We start from the raw sequence: 14,864 nt of genomic DNA, 5'->3' as shown, positions 1-14,864 counted from the left end.
CAGCATAGGGGCTCTAGTCAAAATCAAGATTAGCAATGGACACTCATGTGACAGTTCATGCATATAAGAAATCAGTTTCTAAATATAAAGGATTAAGGATAGGAAACAAAGGCCAACAGAAGTGAAGGGGGTCATAAAAAACTGGCAGAGCCAGAAATAGGTTTTCCAGAAAGAAATGCTACTTCAGCCTCTCTCTTCCTATCGGCATCCATTTTGCCTCTAGTTACTGAAATAGAGAATAATGTACCATCTAATGTATTTACATGGGGTGGGATGGGGAAAAAAATCACTCAGGCTCATTATATGCAATTCCTTTCCACAAGATTAGGTTGTATGTATTATTGGGAGCTTCCTACCTTATCAAGTCTCTCTGTGAAATGCATCTTCTACAAAAGCTATTAACACTAATCCATTGCTTAAAGAATTGCTATTTTACTGGTATTATTTACAGCAGTCCCCAAGTCCCTAGTTTGATGTAGGTCCTACACAACAGCATACTGTACTAGTCCCAAGAGAAAGCATAATCCACAGACAGACAAAAGGTCGGAAGAGAAAGCAAAGTATTGAAACAAAAGACAAAGCAGCTGACAGGCTGAAATGCAACAGACAAGTCATTGGTTCATGGGATTCTATCATTTTAAGGTATCTTAGAGATCATCCAGGCAACCCTCCTACACTGTGCCAGGAAGGAGATCAGGCTATGAAGAGGGAACAAAGGCATACCATGCCAGAGGTGTCTAGAGGACTGGGATTATGCTCAGTGAGATGTATCCGAGTGAATCGAACTGTGAATGATGTCAGTCAAACTGTATCATCCTCTTGAGTTCCAAAAACTCCTATGAAGCGTACCCAACTTGAACTGCGAAAGTACAGTGTCTTCAGTGCAAGTGGGTGCAAGCTAATAGTGAAGCAACATGGAATTCTTTCCAAGATCGGGGATGCAACTTGCATTTTAGTGGTAGAAGAGGCAAGAATCTCCACAGCATTCACACACTGAAGTAGCTACCAGCTAAATTCAAAAATAAATATTATCAGAACCAACATAAGCTACAAGTTAACTTTTACAGATGGGTTTGGTAGTGGAAAAAATCCACTTGGATTCTATAGCCCAAGATTATTTATATGGGAGCCCTCAAGACTAAATAAGAATGAAGTATCTTGGGTTGTTATTTTTAGAGATCCGATCCTCAGCTGATACAATGTGGCACTAGCGCATACTGGTACATTCATACCAAATGGCATATCCTTTCCATTTCCAACCAAAATGCTGGTTCATACTGCTTAATCTGCATCCTGTTGAATAAACTGGAGTTAAAATTATCTGATTTATGTCAGGATGGAAAAGAATTTTCTCCTGGCTCAGAATGACTGATAGTTTTAAGGTATTTTCATCCCCCTTGTACCATGTAGTGATACTTCTTTCTTCTACTGGCTCCTCTGGCATGGTGCAGCTGGGTGTCTCTTTGGGCCAGTTTAAATGATATTGTCTGACCAGGCCCACCCCTACATGATTAGGGATGTGAGTGCACATTCTGCTCTCCCTCCCAGTGTGTCAAAATCACACAGGGATGAGATAGTTCATCCAAGCCGTCCCTCCACAGAAAATTGAAATACTATAGTATCTGAATAATGTGTGGAAGTGTGGTTTGGATGAACCTACCACCCTGTGAGCACTATGGTGCAATGGCACTGCAGGAGGGAGTCAGGACATGCACATTTATGTCTAATTGCATGGAAGCACAATCAGCTTGAGAGCAGTGGTCCCTGTAACAAGGATTACTAGATGTTGTTGACTACAACTCGAATAATCCCCAGTCAAAGGCCACTGCAGCTGAGGATGATGGAAGTTGTAGTCAACAACATCTGGGAATCCCTGTTACAGGGGACATTGCTGAAAAGTATCACTGAACTGACCCTATTATCTACGTATATGCTAAAAATATGCTAAATGAAGAAATACTTATTGTACACAACAAAATGAACGATGTGGGCTAGGGACATCTGACTATAGAGCAATGGCAAAATCAGGGCTCCAAGAGATCTGAGAACCCTAAGGCACTTTTACACAGTTCATGGGTAGAACCTCCCTAAATTCAACATTCTTTTGGGAGCAGAATTGTGTCTAGACTGCAGAGCAAAAACTGCTTGGCACCAGTCAAGTTTGCAAAAAGTGATGCAAATGGTGTGGATTATATGAATATAATTATGCATGGTAGCTACAGCTGTCCAACTTATGATCTATTTCCTTGGAACTGAACAGGTTCTGAGCTCCTGGACATTTCCAAGTGTATTTCCAATCTGCAGTACTATTATTCTTGCAATATCTATTCCGGTGTCAGACGGTGTGACCCAATGGATCAAGAAGTGGTCCTCCTTCATAAGATTTGTCTCTTTGCCTCTTTTCAAAGACTGCCACAATCAGATACAGGGTACTGGATGCCATGGAGTTGAGCATAGTAACATTACAAATGTTTACAAATTACAAAACCCTGGCAGCCCACTGGGGGCTGTCCTCTCTCTTTCTCTTTGCTTCAGTGGCTGCATTCCTTCCAAGCAGGCTCAGCGGCAGAGGTGGGATGTGGCTTCATTGGGATGGGACCAACAGTTCCTTCTACACGTGAGAATGTTTTTGGCAAGTCCTGATGTGATGCGTCACAGTCTGGCTGGCAGTAACTGGTCAATCTGGAACTACAAAACCCTTAGGTTTGGGGTCAGATTGCCATTTTGTAGCTGGAAAGGCATTTCCTCAGCTCAGATTGCCCTGGAGTTTCTTTTTGCCTTCTCCTACATTATGGGATTTGTCTTCTTTGCCCAAGTCATCTGGAGCTATTTGCTCTGCACACACATGTGCATTGTGCCTGCTCTCTATATGGAGCACCCTGCAGTCTCAATTGCAGAAGCTGATCTATAGGGCTAGCTGGTGGGTAGATGGACCGAACTGCACTAGGACGTGGACCTATCTGATGGCCTGTGGACCCATTCCTATTATCTGTTTTGATATGTTACCTTGTGGTAGTCCAATTTTCTCCCCGCAATTCCAGTCTAGCCCTGTTCTAACCTGATGGTGTATGTTCAAAACAATAATTCATTTTAATAACACCAGGGCCAGGCTGTTTTTATAATGAAAAAAAGACCTAATGTTTTGCTAATGCATAGCAGCTATATCTACTGTGCTGCTGTTTAAAGAAAACATATGTAGTATTTTGCCTAAAATATTCTGCCAGAACTTCAAATAGTCAGAATGTATTATTCCTATTCACATTTTTAGCAGCAAGACATGGGGAATCTCCTTTGGCTGGAGAACAAGCAGGGGAAAAGTCATCCCAGAAAGTTAATTGTTTTGGAAATTTGTCAGCTGCTAAAAGTAGAAAAGCTCAAAAAGGAAGTGTCATAGCAGCCACTAGCTGTGAAAGTAAAAATTCCAGTTAACAAGTAAAGGTGAAACAACTGAGTTGTGAGCATCAGTTTCTTAAGTATATTCTGGTATATGAAAGAAAGAGAGAGAGACATAAATCTTTGCAGAATTCATTGACTACAGAAAGGTAGCCAAGCAGCAAACCTCAAATGAAGGATCATCCCAGCTTATGAGGAATCTGTTCCAGGAAGACAGCAAGCCAAAGGCCCCTGCCCCAATGAGCCCCTATCTATCAAAGCAAAAGAGAAGAGGCTTTACATTTTAACAACAAACCCTGCTGGGATTCATAAGCAACCTCCTAAGAACTGATAGGCTCACCTAACCACTCCCCTAGGAAAAGGCCATCTCAGATCCCCTTGGCTCTCAAAGGCCAATAAAAATGATGCAGGTGAAGGTTTTTGAGCAAGAGCTCTGACCCTTCAATCACAACTTCCTAGCTCTGCTTCTGACACAAATGCTCTGTTTATTACATTAGGGTTGCACTTCCGCTGAGAACCATCACGTACGATTGCTTGTGCTGTGAAGAGAACTGAAGTCCAGACATTAATGACAACTTTTTGTATTTGTACGGAGAGCAAAGAAAATGGCACAGATGCATCAATGCATATGCAACCGCCACTGGCTGAAGGAGATGGCTGAAGTGCCTCCAAGCTCTAGTAGCTTTGAGTGTTTCTGAATGGTGTCTGCATGCCCAGTCCTCTCTGCAGGAATGCACAGAAGCCACAAAGAATAGTGTCACAATTGTGTAAAGACAGACCCACATACAGCACTTTAAGCAATCCAATTCACAATTATCATCTCCTTCATCCCCACAACAACCCAATCAGTGAAGTCACAAATATTTGCTGATTAACAGATAGAGAACTGAGGCTGACAGCAACTTGCTCAAGGAGGCCACACAGGGAGATCATAGTTACCCTGGGGTTTGAATCCTGACTCCTTAGATCTAGCAGTCTTTGGGCTGCCACACAAAGGTAGATGATCACAGACTTTGCTTAAAAGTCTTTGTACCAGTGTGAGGAGACAGCTTGTGGGTAAGGAACCTGATTGGCATGACTGAAAGTCGTAAGGGCACTGAACATTTTTTTAAAAAATGTTTCTATAATGGGCTTCTTCTTCAAGCATAAAAAACCCTGCCACGTGTAATTACCAACCACCCTTACCTCCCCAATTATGCAGCAAGACTAGAAAAGCCTCACCCGAGGTGAGTTGTTGAACTACAGAATGCAATTTTTCAGTGGTTTATATTTATGCTGCTTGTGAGCAGTATCTGACCTGTATACAGTATCTCAGAGAGCAAGACCAAGGCCTCTGGGCAGCTAGATTGAGATGAAATTGATCCTGCTGTGTGCCTCATTCTCAAGAAATATGTTGAAGGAAGCCAAATTTCCACTTTCGCCAGGGAATGGAAACAGGAGGAAACAAAATTGACCATGAGCTAAAGAGAAGCAAGGGCCTGCAGTTCTTCTTGAGATCATTTTGCTAGTAAGCTCTGCCAACTGATTTGGTTAGCTAAGGGGCAGAGAAGGTGTAGCAAAGGGGGAATATGGTATAGAATCTACAGCAAAGGAACCAAATGACTACCAAGGGAAAGGCCTGGTTCACACAATCATTCAAATCTAGGTTTAATGTGGGTTACCACCATTAGGATGATTGTGTGAACCCACACCAAAGTGGTTTATAACCCAAGAGGGATCTGTGATTCCTGTCTTGGCATGGGTTCACACAATCACACTAATCTTATATTAAACCTAGATTTGAATGACTGTGTAGACCAGGTCATAGTGTTTGCCCATAAAGGTATACCTAGATATGGAGGCTGTTCTCACAAGCAGGCAAAACCAGGCTAACAAAGCCAAGCCTGGTCTTGCCCACACATGAGAACCACCGGAATCGGGCCCAATCCAGGCAGCGCCTTGGTGGAAAACCCACCAAACCAACCACTCTCCTAAATGGGGTTGGGTTTTTTTTTGATCATCTGCTTGCAGCTGGGGCTGGGAGATTGTGGGGCTACCAGCCGGCATCGGCAGGATCACCATAATGCCCCGTGCACTTGCATGGGGCATTATGGGAGTTCTGGGGGGCAAGGAGACACTTCCAGCTCCCCAACGCTCCACGTTGCCTGAGGAGGGAGCTGCACATCTGGGCAAGTGAACTCCGCATCCAGATTCTTCACGAGGATCATCTGCGGGGGAGGTAAGCTTTTGAAGGCTTCCTCCTCTAGCCCCTTTTCAGCCCTTTCTCTGATCTTGAGAAAGGGCTCATAGTCTAGATAAGGGCTGCACAACTTCAGCCCTCCTGCAGATGTCAGACTTCAATCCCCCTTATCCCTGACTATTGGCCACTGTAACTAGTGATGATGGGAATTCTAGTCTAACAACAGGTGGAGGGTCGAAGTTGTGCATAAGAAGCACATACATAAGAAGAAACTATAGCTATACATAAGAAGCAACTTCCTGGAGACTGACCATTGCCTTGCTAGATCAGATGATAGCATAATCTAGTGCTCCTGTATACTATCTTCAGTGCCAGCTAGTCATAAGCCTCTAGGACAGGGTTTTTTAACCTTGGGCCCCCAGATGTTGTTGGACTACAACTCCCATCATCCCCAGACATGGCCTTTGTGGCTGAGGATGATGTGAGTTGTAGTCTAACAACATCTGGGGCCCCAAGGTTAAGAAATTCTGCTCTAGGAAGCTCATAAGCACAGCAAGACCAAGAGAACTATCTCCTGTTGTTTATTTCTAGCAATTGGTAGTCTGATGTATCCTGCCTGATTTCTTTGCTCTCATGGCTAACAGCAGTTGAAGGATTATCTTCCATGAAGTCTAACCCTTCTTCAAAGCCATCTAAAGTTGATCTTATAAATACATGTTAAATACATGTTAATTCCTTAATGATGGAACATTGTGGTAATTTGCATGTGCAAAAGCATCATCATAGATGACACAACAGAATGTTCATATCACTTCACATCACAGCAACGATAATATTTTAACCAGTGTAAACAGTTAGAAGCAGGTCATCAAGGAATAAGATATTAAATGATGTATTTGTCAGGTAGATATATGTGTGAATTGGCCCAAAGTCAGTGGCTGTTAACACTTTGTGAAATAAATTTCATTAAGACACGTTGAGCCGGGTCTCTGAACCGTGAGACCTGGTTTTGTCAAAACTGCGGGGAGCCCTGGGCGGCCAGATTGGCCGCCCACATGATGGCCAGCTCCGAGTCGGAGCCAGTGGGGGCAGCTACTCACGAGCAGTTAGCCTGGGTTTGTGGAGCGCTCGCTCCGCAAACCCGGGCTAAGGGGTGGGCTACAGGAGCGGGTTAGCCGCTCCGGAACCACCGGGCTCGGCTGCGAGCCCGGTGGTTCTAACGATCACAAAAATCTGGCTAGGATTTTCCTAGCCCGATTTTTGTGATCGTAAGAATAGCCCCATTTTCTTTTATATGTTCTAAACATGAGAATCAGTTTCCTCAAATTACCACAATTTTGAGAGAAACAATTTTTTAACATGGTTCTCCTTGATTCTCTTTTATCTGAACTAAGTAATAGCGTGAGTGTGCTGTGCATTGTGGGGTGCTGGTGCTGACACATGAGCAGTTAGATGCAGTTATGGGTGCAAGTGCATGCTTAACCTCAACTAACTGGTGGGCTTCTTTGGCGGGTTTGCCGCCGAGGTGCCGCTGGGATCCGCGCTGATCGTAACAGTTCTTACATGCAGCCTAACCCAGGCTGGGGGTACCTATCCCGGGCTAGGCTCAGCATGAGAACAGCCTCACTGTGTGCACTACAGATATACATAATAGCATGAAACTTGCTGTTTCATTTTCATTTCCTATTTCCTTACACTGATTTCTTATTACTGCATCGGGCTATTCTCAAGATTAACAAAAATCGGGCCAGGAGAGCCAAGCCCAATTTTTGTTAACCATAAGAACCACCGGGCTCGCAAGCGAGCCCGGTGGTTCTTGAGCGGCTAACCCACTCAAGTAGCCGACCCCTTAGCCCGCGTTTGCAGAGCGAGCAATCCACAAATCTAGGCTATCTGCTCATGAGTAGCCACAGCACGATTCCGTGCTGCGACTATTCGCAAGTAGATCCCCGACCAGGGGGCAAAAAGCCGCCTCCTGGCTCCAGGAGTGTCCCCAGTATGCCCTGTGCACTCGCACAGGGCATACTGGGGCTTTCAGGGGCCACGCAGCCCCTGCTCCCCCAGCCCCCGCCAGCTCTGTCACGGAGCCAGCAATCATGTGGGCAGCCGATCCGGCCGGCCAGAGCTCCCTGCTTGGTCGTCTGTGGGGAGAGCAGGCTTAGCCCGCTCTCCCCGCAGTTTTGCAGAAAGCGGGTCTCACGAATCGTGAGACCCGCCTACATATTTATTATAATAAATTCACAATTAATTTGACTCCACAATTAATTTGATATCTGAACTGGAGGTGTCCAACTATTCCTCTTATGTGATTCGACTGGATCAGTTTCCGTTTCTGACTCCTAAGGATGTGGACAAGCTGTTTGGAGCTGTGAGGCCTACCACTTGTTCTCTTGACCCTTGTCCAACACGGCTTGTTCAATCTAGCAGGGAGGCTTTGGTAGGCGGCCTGGTGGAAATCATAAATGCTTCTCTGAGGGAGGGCAGGATGCCTCCTTGTCTTAAGGAGGCAATTATTACACTGCATTAGATCCCTCAGAGTTGAGCAATTATAGGCTTGTTTCCAACCTCCCATGGCTGGGCAAGGTAATTGAGAGGGTGGTGGCCTCTCAGCTCCAGGCAGTCTTGGAGGAAACTGATTATCTGGACCCATTTCAAACTGGTTTTCGGGCGGGCTATGGCGTGGAGACTGCCTTGGTCGGCCTGATGGATGATCTCCAATTGGGAATTGACAGAGGAAGTGTGACTCTGTTGGTCCTTTTGGATCTCTCGGTGCCTTTTGATACTATCGACCATAGTATCCTTCTGTAATGCCTGAGAGGGTTGGTGGTGGGAGGCACTGTTTTACAGTGGTTCTGCTCCTACCTCTCAGACAGATTCCAGATGGTGTCGATGGGAGATTGTTGCTCTTCAAAATCTGAGCATAAGTATGGCGTCCCTCAAGGCTCCATACTTTCTCCAATGCTTTTTAACATCTATATGAAACTGCTGGGAGAGATCATCAGGGGATTTGGAGCTGGATGTTACCAGTATGCTGATGACACCGAGATCTACTTCTCCATGTCAACCTCTTCAGGAGCTGGCATATCCTGCCTAAATGCCTACCTGGAAGCAGTAATGGGCTGGACGAGGGAGAATAAACTGAAGCTGAAATCAGATAAGATGGAGGTACTTATTGTGTGGGTTCAGAACTCTAGAGACGATCTTGATCTACCTGTTCTAGATGGGGTCACACTTCCTCAAAAGGAACAGGTTCGCAGTCTGGGAGTACTTCTGGATTCACACCTCCCTCTGGTTTCTCAGGTTGAGACGGTGCCCAGGGGTGCTTTCTATCAGCTTTGGCTGATAAGTCAGCTGCGCCCGTTTCTCGAGATCAATGACCTCAAAACAGTGGTACATTTGTTGGTAACCTCCAGACTGGACTTCTGTAATGTGCTCTATGTGGGGCTGCATCCAGGTTGGTCTCTGGGTCATCTCGGAGAGACCACATTACCCCTCTGTTGATGGAGCTACACTGGCTGCCAATAGGTTTCCGGGCAAAATACAAAATGCTAGTTATAACTTACAAAGCCCTATGGCTTAGGCCCTGAGTATCTAAGAAAGCGTCTTCTTCATTACAAGCCACACTGCCCATTGAAGTCATTTGAGGAGATCCATCTCCAGTTACCGCCGACTCATTTGGTGGCTACACAGAGGCGGGCCTTCTCAGCTGCTGCCCCAAGATTGTGGAATGCGCTCCCTACTAAGATACGAGCCTCCCCATCTCTGGCAGTTTTTAAGAAATTTCTGAAAACACATCTCTTCAACCAAGCTTTCTCAGCTTTTTAAAACTTGTTTTTAAATTGTTTGGCTATTTAATTGGTGTTTTATGATGTTTTAAATCATTAATTATTTTATGCAGTTTTACAATTTCTGTTTTAATTGTTAATTGATTTTAATGATGTTTTAATGTAAACCACCCTGAGCCTTTTGGAAGGGCGATATAAATTTTTTAAAATAAATAAATAATGTTTGTAATGTTAATTGTTCAGCTAAAGCTGTCAGGTACATGGGTTTCCATAACACACCATTATGGATCTGGTATGGATTCTTAAAGCTTAAAGATGTGATAATCAATGGGCATAGAGCTAGGATGGAACAAAAACAACAAAACTCCACATCGGTCAGCAACCATAGGTGACTCAGGAGCCACAACTGACGAATCAAGCCAGGATTCAGAGCTGAAGATGGAAGCCCAGAGCAAGGAATCAAGCCAGGAGTTAAAGACGGGAACATACCAGAGGCAAGAAGACCATGTTGCTCAGGCACAGCCCCAGCTCAAAGTCCTTTACAGGAAGTCATCAACTTAAGATGCGCCAATTTAAGATCAACAGCACTTAAGACACTTGTAAACTGTGGCCTCGTATCAACTTTACAACACTTGCTGCAGGAGGGAATGATCTGTGAGATGCTGATGCATGGGCTACAGGAGGAGGCAGAAGCAACAATGGCAGCTCAGGCTGGGCTCACATTGTCACTGAGGCTGGCAGTTTTGGTGGCAGCACCTGCTGCATCTGAGGCTGCAGAGGGATTGGCTGACTCACCTGTCCATGAAGCACCCTCTGCTGCCGCCGCCACCACTGCTGCTTCTGCTCCTTTTCCTGTGGGCTCAGCTGTTGGGCTTGTGGCAGCAAGTGGGAGACACCTTGGCCTGTTCCCAGTCCACATGCTGCTTCCTGCTCTGTCTAACTATTTCTCAGGAGAAAAAGATGGAGGCAAGCTACCCAGTTGCTCCCCTTCCTTCCACAAAAAAGTGAGAAAGAGCCTGGAAGGGAATGGGAAGGGAGTGGGTAGGTAAGAAGAGCAACTTTTGATTCTCCACCATCAACTTCTCAGCTGTATGTCTGCCCGTTTGTGTGACACACCACCAGTTTTGACAGCAACAGAACAAAAGTAGGGTATCCAACCTTGTTTTAGGGACCAAAAACTAAATTATAACATTTTTTTCCTATGGGAAAATTGGTTTCGAGTTAAGACGTTTTGACCTAAGATACAGTCTTCAGGAATCAATCGTGTCATAAAATTGAGGACTTTCTGTATAATCCTTTCCTTTTCAGAGGGATCCGGTTTCCAGACTAAGTGTGCGGGGCCAGTCTGGATCCTGAGAACTTTTCACTCGTATGATTGTCCCAGGTTGTAATTTAGGCAGTTTGCCTGAATCAGCTTCCTGGGGCAGGTGCTGTAAGGATCTCAGCACCAGCCTAGAAAGCTCCTGACAGTAACAGACCTGGAAAATTAAGATTGGATTCACCCCCCTTTGCACTTCTGTTGCTTGGTTACATTATCTAGAGCAGGGCTACATAGCTTCAGCCCTCCAGCTGTTTTGGACTACAACTCCCATAATCCTCAGCCAGAGTGCCCAATAGTCAGGGATTATGGGAGATATAGTCCAATATCTGCGGGAGGCCCGAAGTTGTGCAGCCTTGATCTAGAGGAATATTGTCCAAAATGTACCATTTCATTATGATAGCTTGGTATAAATATGGAAAGTAAATCCCAATGGGACAAAACATTAAGCATGTCAATTTTTCTAAGCAAGTATAGCATTTAATTTTTACTTCAGGACTGCCTCTGCACTATGGTATCCACTAGAGAGAACGATTACAAAATGTTGTACATTTAGTACTTAACACCGTAACTACTACAATATAATTACCAAACTGGTAGTACTAACTGTTGTGTCAGCAACCCAACAGAATTTTAAGCATGTATAGTGGTTATATAATAGTTAGTGTCGATTGAAAAAAATGGTAGGATATGAGATTGTGTCCAGTTCATTAGTGATGAATCACTATCACTGGGGTATTTTGAAGAAGTGGTCACCGACTTGAGGAAAATTAGTCAAAGTAGTTCTACTCAAATTAAAAGGACAAGTTAGGCAATGCCTCACTCCTAATTTCAGTGGGACTACTTTGACTAATTTTCCGCTTCATGTTAGCCAGTATGCCCAGCTTACCAAAATTAAATGTGCAATTTGTAATCAGCAGCTGCAATTCCCACTGCTAGGTATTGGTGGGACTACATGGATATTAAGATACAGAATTCTTTTACACTGTTGTGATTATGTTATGCTGTATATATTGTATTATTTCTGCATACATCTATAACACAACAAACAAAACACTAAAAGCACAGAACAGAGAGCCATTAAATATCCCAACATAAAGCCAAGAAGAGGTTCTCATTACCACAAAAACACATTGGAAATGAGGTCCAATGCAGTTAAACAACTAGGTTATAACTGAAGTACTAGAAATGCTGTTGAGTAGCTAAAGTATAAGGAGCCCCTGCTCTGTTATCTTGCCAGTCCCTGTTACCTCTCCTTCCTTGCTCACTCCTATATCTCAGCCCTTATTAAACTATTCAGAATTCTATGAAAATCAAAATATGGCAATCAGAAAATGCAAATCTGGGTTTCCTTGGCAGATAAACATTTTCATATACACATACACTTATCCTTTCTCCTAGTAGAAACCTAGGTTCAGTCCTATGTCTCCTAGAAAAGTTATCTTCCAGGGATTCCTGCACACTTGTCATGCTCTCGCCCACGGATAGCGATGAGGAGTGGGAGGCTGGCAATCCTCCAGTGGGCGAAGAGGCCCCTGAAAGGGAGAGCTCAGTTGTTGGGCCGCAAGAGGTAGCTGAGAGGCGCCAGGGTGAAGGTACAGGACTAAAAGGCTTGTCGGGAGCAGAGAAGACAGGGGGTGGAAGGCCAAACCCTGAGCTGGAGGACGATCAACCATTGCCGACAGCAGGTACAGGCACTCAGAAGAAGTCAGCTCCTCCTCAACAGGCAAGATCAGCCCTGAATCTCTAACAGCTGCCAGGGGAGGAGAACAATTAAGCCAAGGACTATAAATCAGCGGGCAAGCAATGAACAAGCCACTGGAAGCAATGTGTCAGTTGAGCTTGTTGCGCACCAAGCCTTTGGTTACGTGGAATTCCCAGCTTCGTGGTGGAACCCTTGCATCTCAGGCTTCCCCTGCTTGTTACCTGATTCCTGAGCAGGGCACCAGGCAACTTCATCCAGGATGGGCTGCTGGTGATGCCTTGGACCCTTGGCTCAGGACATTTGGGATCTGGTGGGCAACCTGGGTTATGGGGGACTTGGTTTGGACTGGATACTCTGTAGAGATTTGTTCGTTTGTGCTTCTTTGCAGATGCGGAGCAACTCCTGAGCTACCAGCTTCTCCGGATAGAGACCAGGGACCAGAATGTGGTCAGACAAGCTCGGGACAACACTCAGCTCATGTGTGGGTTGTATATTGGAATGTACATAAATGCTTATTGTGTACAAATGGTTCCAGCTAATTTTCTCTGATTATTCTGTGGATTCAGTCCTGCTGAAGACCATCTCCAAATGCTTCCAGGTGGTTTTGGCCCTTCGGGGCAATGGAAACAAGTTGTTATCAATGGCTTCTGATGCCATCCTTGGTGGGAGGGGAGTCAGCTAAGTCACTTGATTGTAAATGCTAAGAAAGTATATTCAAATAGGCATAGCCATAGAGAATAGTAATATCAAAGGTGCTCCTTCCCATGAACTTAAACAAAACTCTGCAAAATACTACATCAGCAGCAGCTCATTGTTTGAGCAGCAATGTTATAAACCATCCTTAAGTGATATGTTCAAGGTGTCAGAATTCAAGTGCAGCACTATTATCCTAGGGAGAGCTAGATAATAGCCTTGTTTCCTACACCAGTGCTTGTTCATGACAATTTTGTAAGGCTGGGCTGGAATACCGATTACCAAAGCAAAGGCAGCTGTGTTGCTTGTGGCGGCCACACTTCAGTTCATGCTTAACACAGCAAGAAGGGTCATAACACATGTGCATCCTTGTGACACATAAGCAAACCATTCAGGGCATGATATAAAAGGCAAATATCCTCATATAAAGTTAAGGCACATCTGGGATGACAGAGATGCCAAGTTTGATCCTTTAAATGTAACTACTTGATTAATAGGATTGAACATTAAAAATGTTTCAAAAGTTCTTTCTTGGTTCCTGCTCCCACAATGCATGGTTGAGATGTTTTTGTAACCAGATTTCCTTGAACAATTTTTCTTGAAATTTGCCAGGCTTACTCCTCCTTAGACCATGGCCTGGTGTTCTTCAGCTTCAAGGCTAATATTTTGGGAAGACTCGTGGTTCTAATTTGCTGTCTTTATTAGCTGACATACTGTACAAAAGTATGCCAACCTAGTAATGTTGCAGTTGCATAAGTGCACAGACACAAAATTTGCACAAATGCATTACACAAGAATACCACTCCCCCACCTGGGGAAATATGGGCTTACTCTTGTGCGACACCATTTGCACAAGTTTTGTGTTTGTGCAATGTACACAAACAAAATATTACTAAGCTGACATGCTCTTGCACAGTATGTCAGCTACTGACATGAGTAATCCTTAGTCAGATTAGCAGCTCATCAATTAATTGAGATGATTTGCACAAATATTTGTCAGAATTTAGATGACTGAAATGGCAAGGCACTCTAGAATGAAGGATATTGCATATTTATATAGCATCTCATGTTGGGGCCTGAGAAACCATCTGTAATCTCTCCCTCCTGGTGTTAAGTATGAAATAATAGCAAAAAATACCCTTCCCCTTGTGTGGAAACAACAAGAGTGAATAAATCCTGGAATTAAAACCAAAAAGAGATTCATATTGGTGCCCGCCCCCCAATATGAACAAAACTGGAGAGCAAAATAAAAGCAATTAACAATTAAGAAGAAATAAAGAGCACGCTGAATTAAAAATGTGATATATATAACACATATAAATAATTAAGTAATACATGTCAACACAAAGTTCCAAGGATTTCTACGTAATATAATCAAACATCTAAAAAGCATGAGCTCCCTGAAACTCAAACACAACAGTACAGAGAACATCAAGTCAATAGAGCTGCAGTGCCACAGCAGTTCCTGAAGCCTTGTCTTCTTGTCTGAACCACTACTTTTGCTGTGTCCTATCTTGTTTCAAAGCCACCTAATGGTGCAGTGGGAAAATGCTTGACTAAGAAGCAGAAGATTGCTGGTTCAAATCCCCACTGGTACTATATCGGGCAGCAGCGATATAGGAAGATGATGAAAGGCATCAGCTCATACTGTGTGGGAGGAGGCAATAATTAACCTATCCTGTATTCTACCAAAAAAACCCACAGGGCTCTGTGGGTGCCAGGAGTCGAAATGGACTTGCCGGCACACTTTCCCCTTTCCCTTATCTTGTCAAGAGCTCTGTGTACAGGTGA

At 44.2% G+C, this 14,864-nt stretch overlaps 1 protein-coding gene across 7 annotated transcripts in view; it reads right to left on the bottom strand.

The window, feature by feature from the left end:
- Positions 1 to 14,864, bottom strand: part of SYT7 (synaptotagmin 7) — a 347,105-nt gene that overhangs the window by 221,363 nt on the left and 110,878 nt on the right. The gene's annotated exons all lie outside the window — the stretch shown is intronic.

Source organism: Hemicordylus capensis, chromosome 1 (genome assembly GCF_027244095.1).
Source record: "Hemicordylus capensis ecotype Gifberg chromosome 1, rHemCap1.1.pri, whole genome shotgun sequence".
NCBI lineage: Eukaryota > Metazoa > Chordata > Lepidosauria > Squamata > Cordylidae > Hemicordylus > Hemicordylus capensis.
Note: the sequence above shows the minus strand (reverse complement) of the source record. Positions and strands in the feature narration are given on the sequence as shown.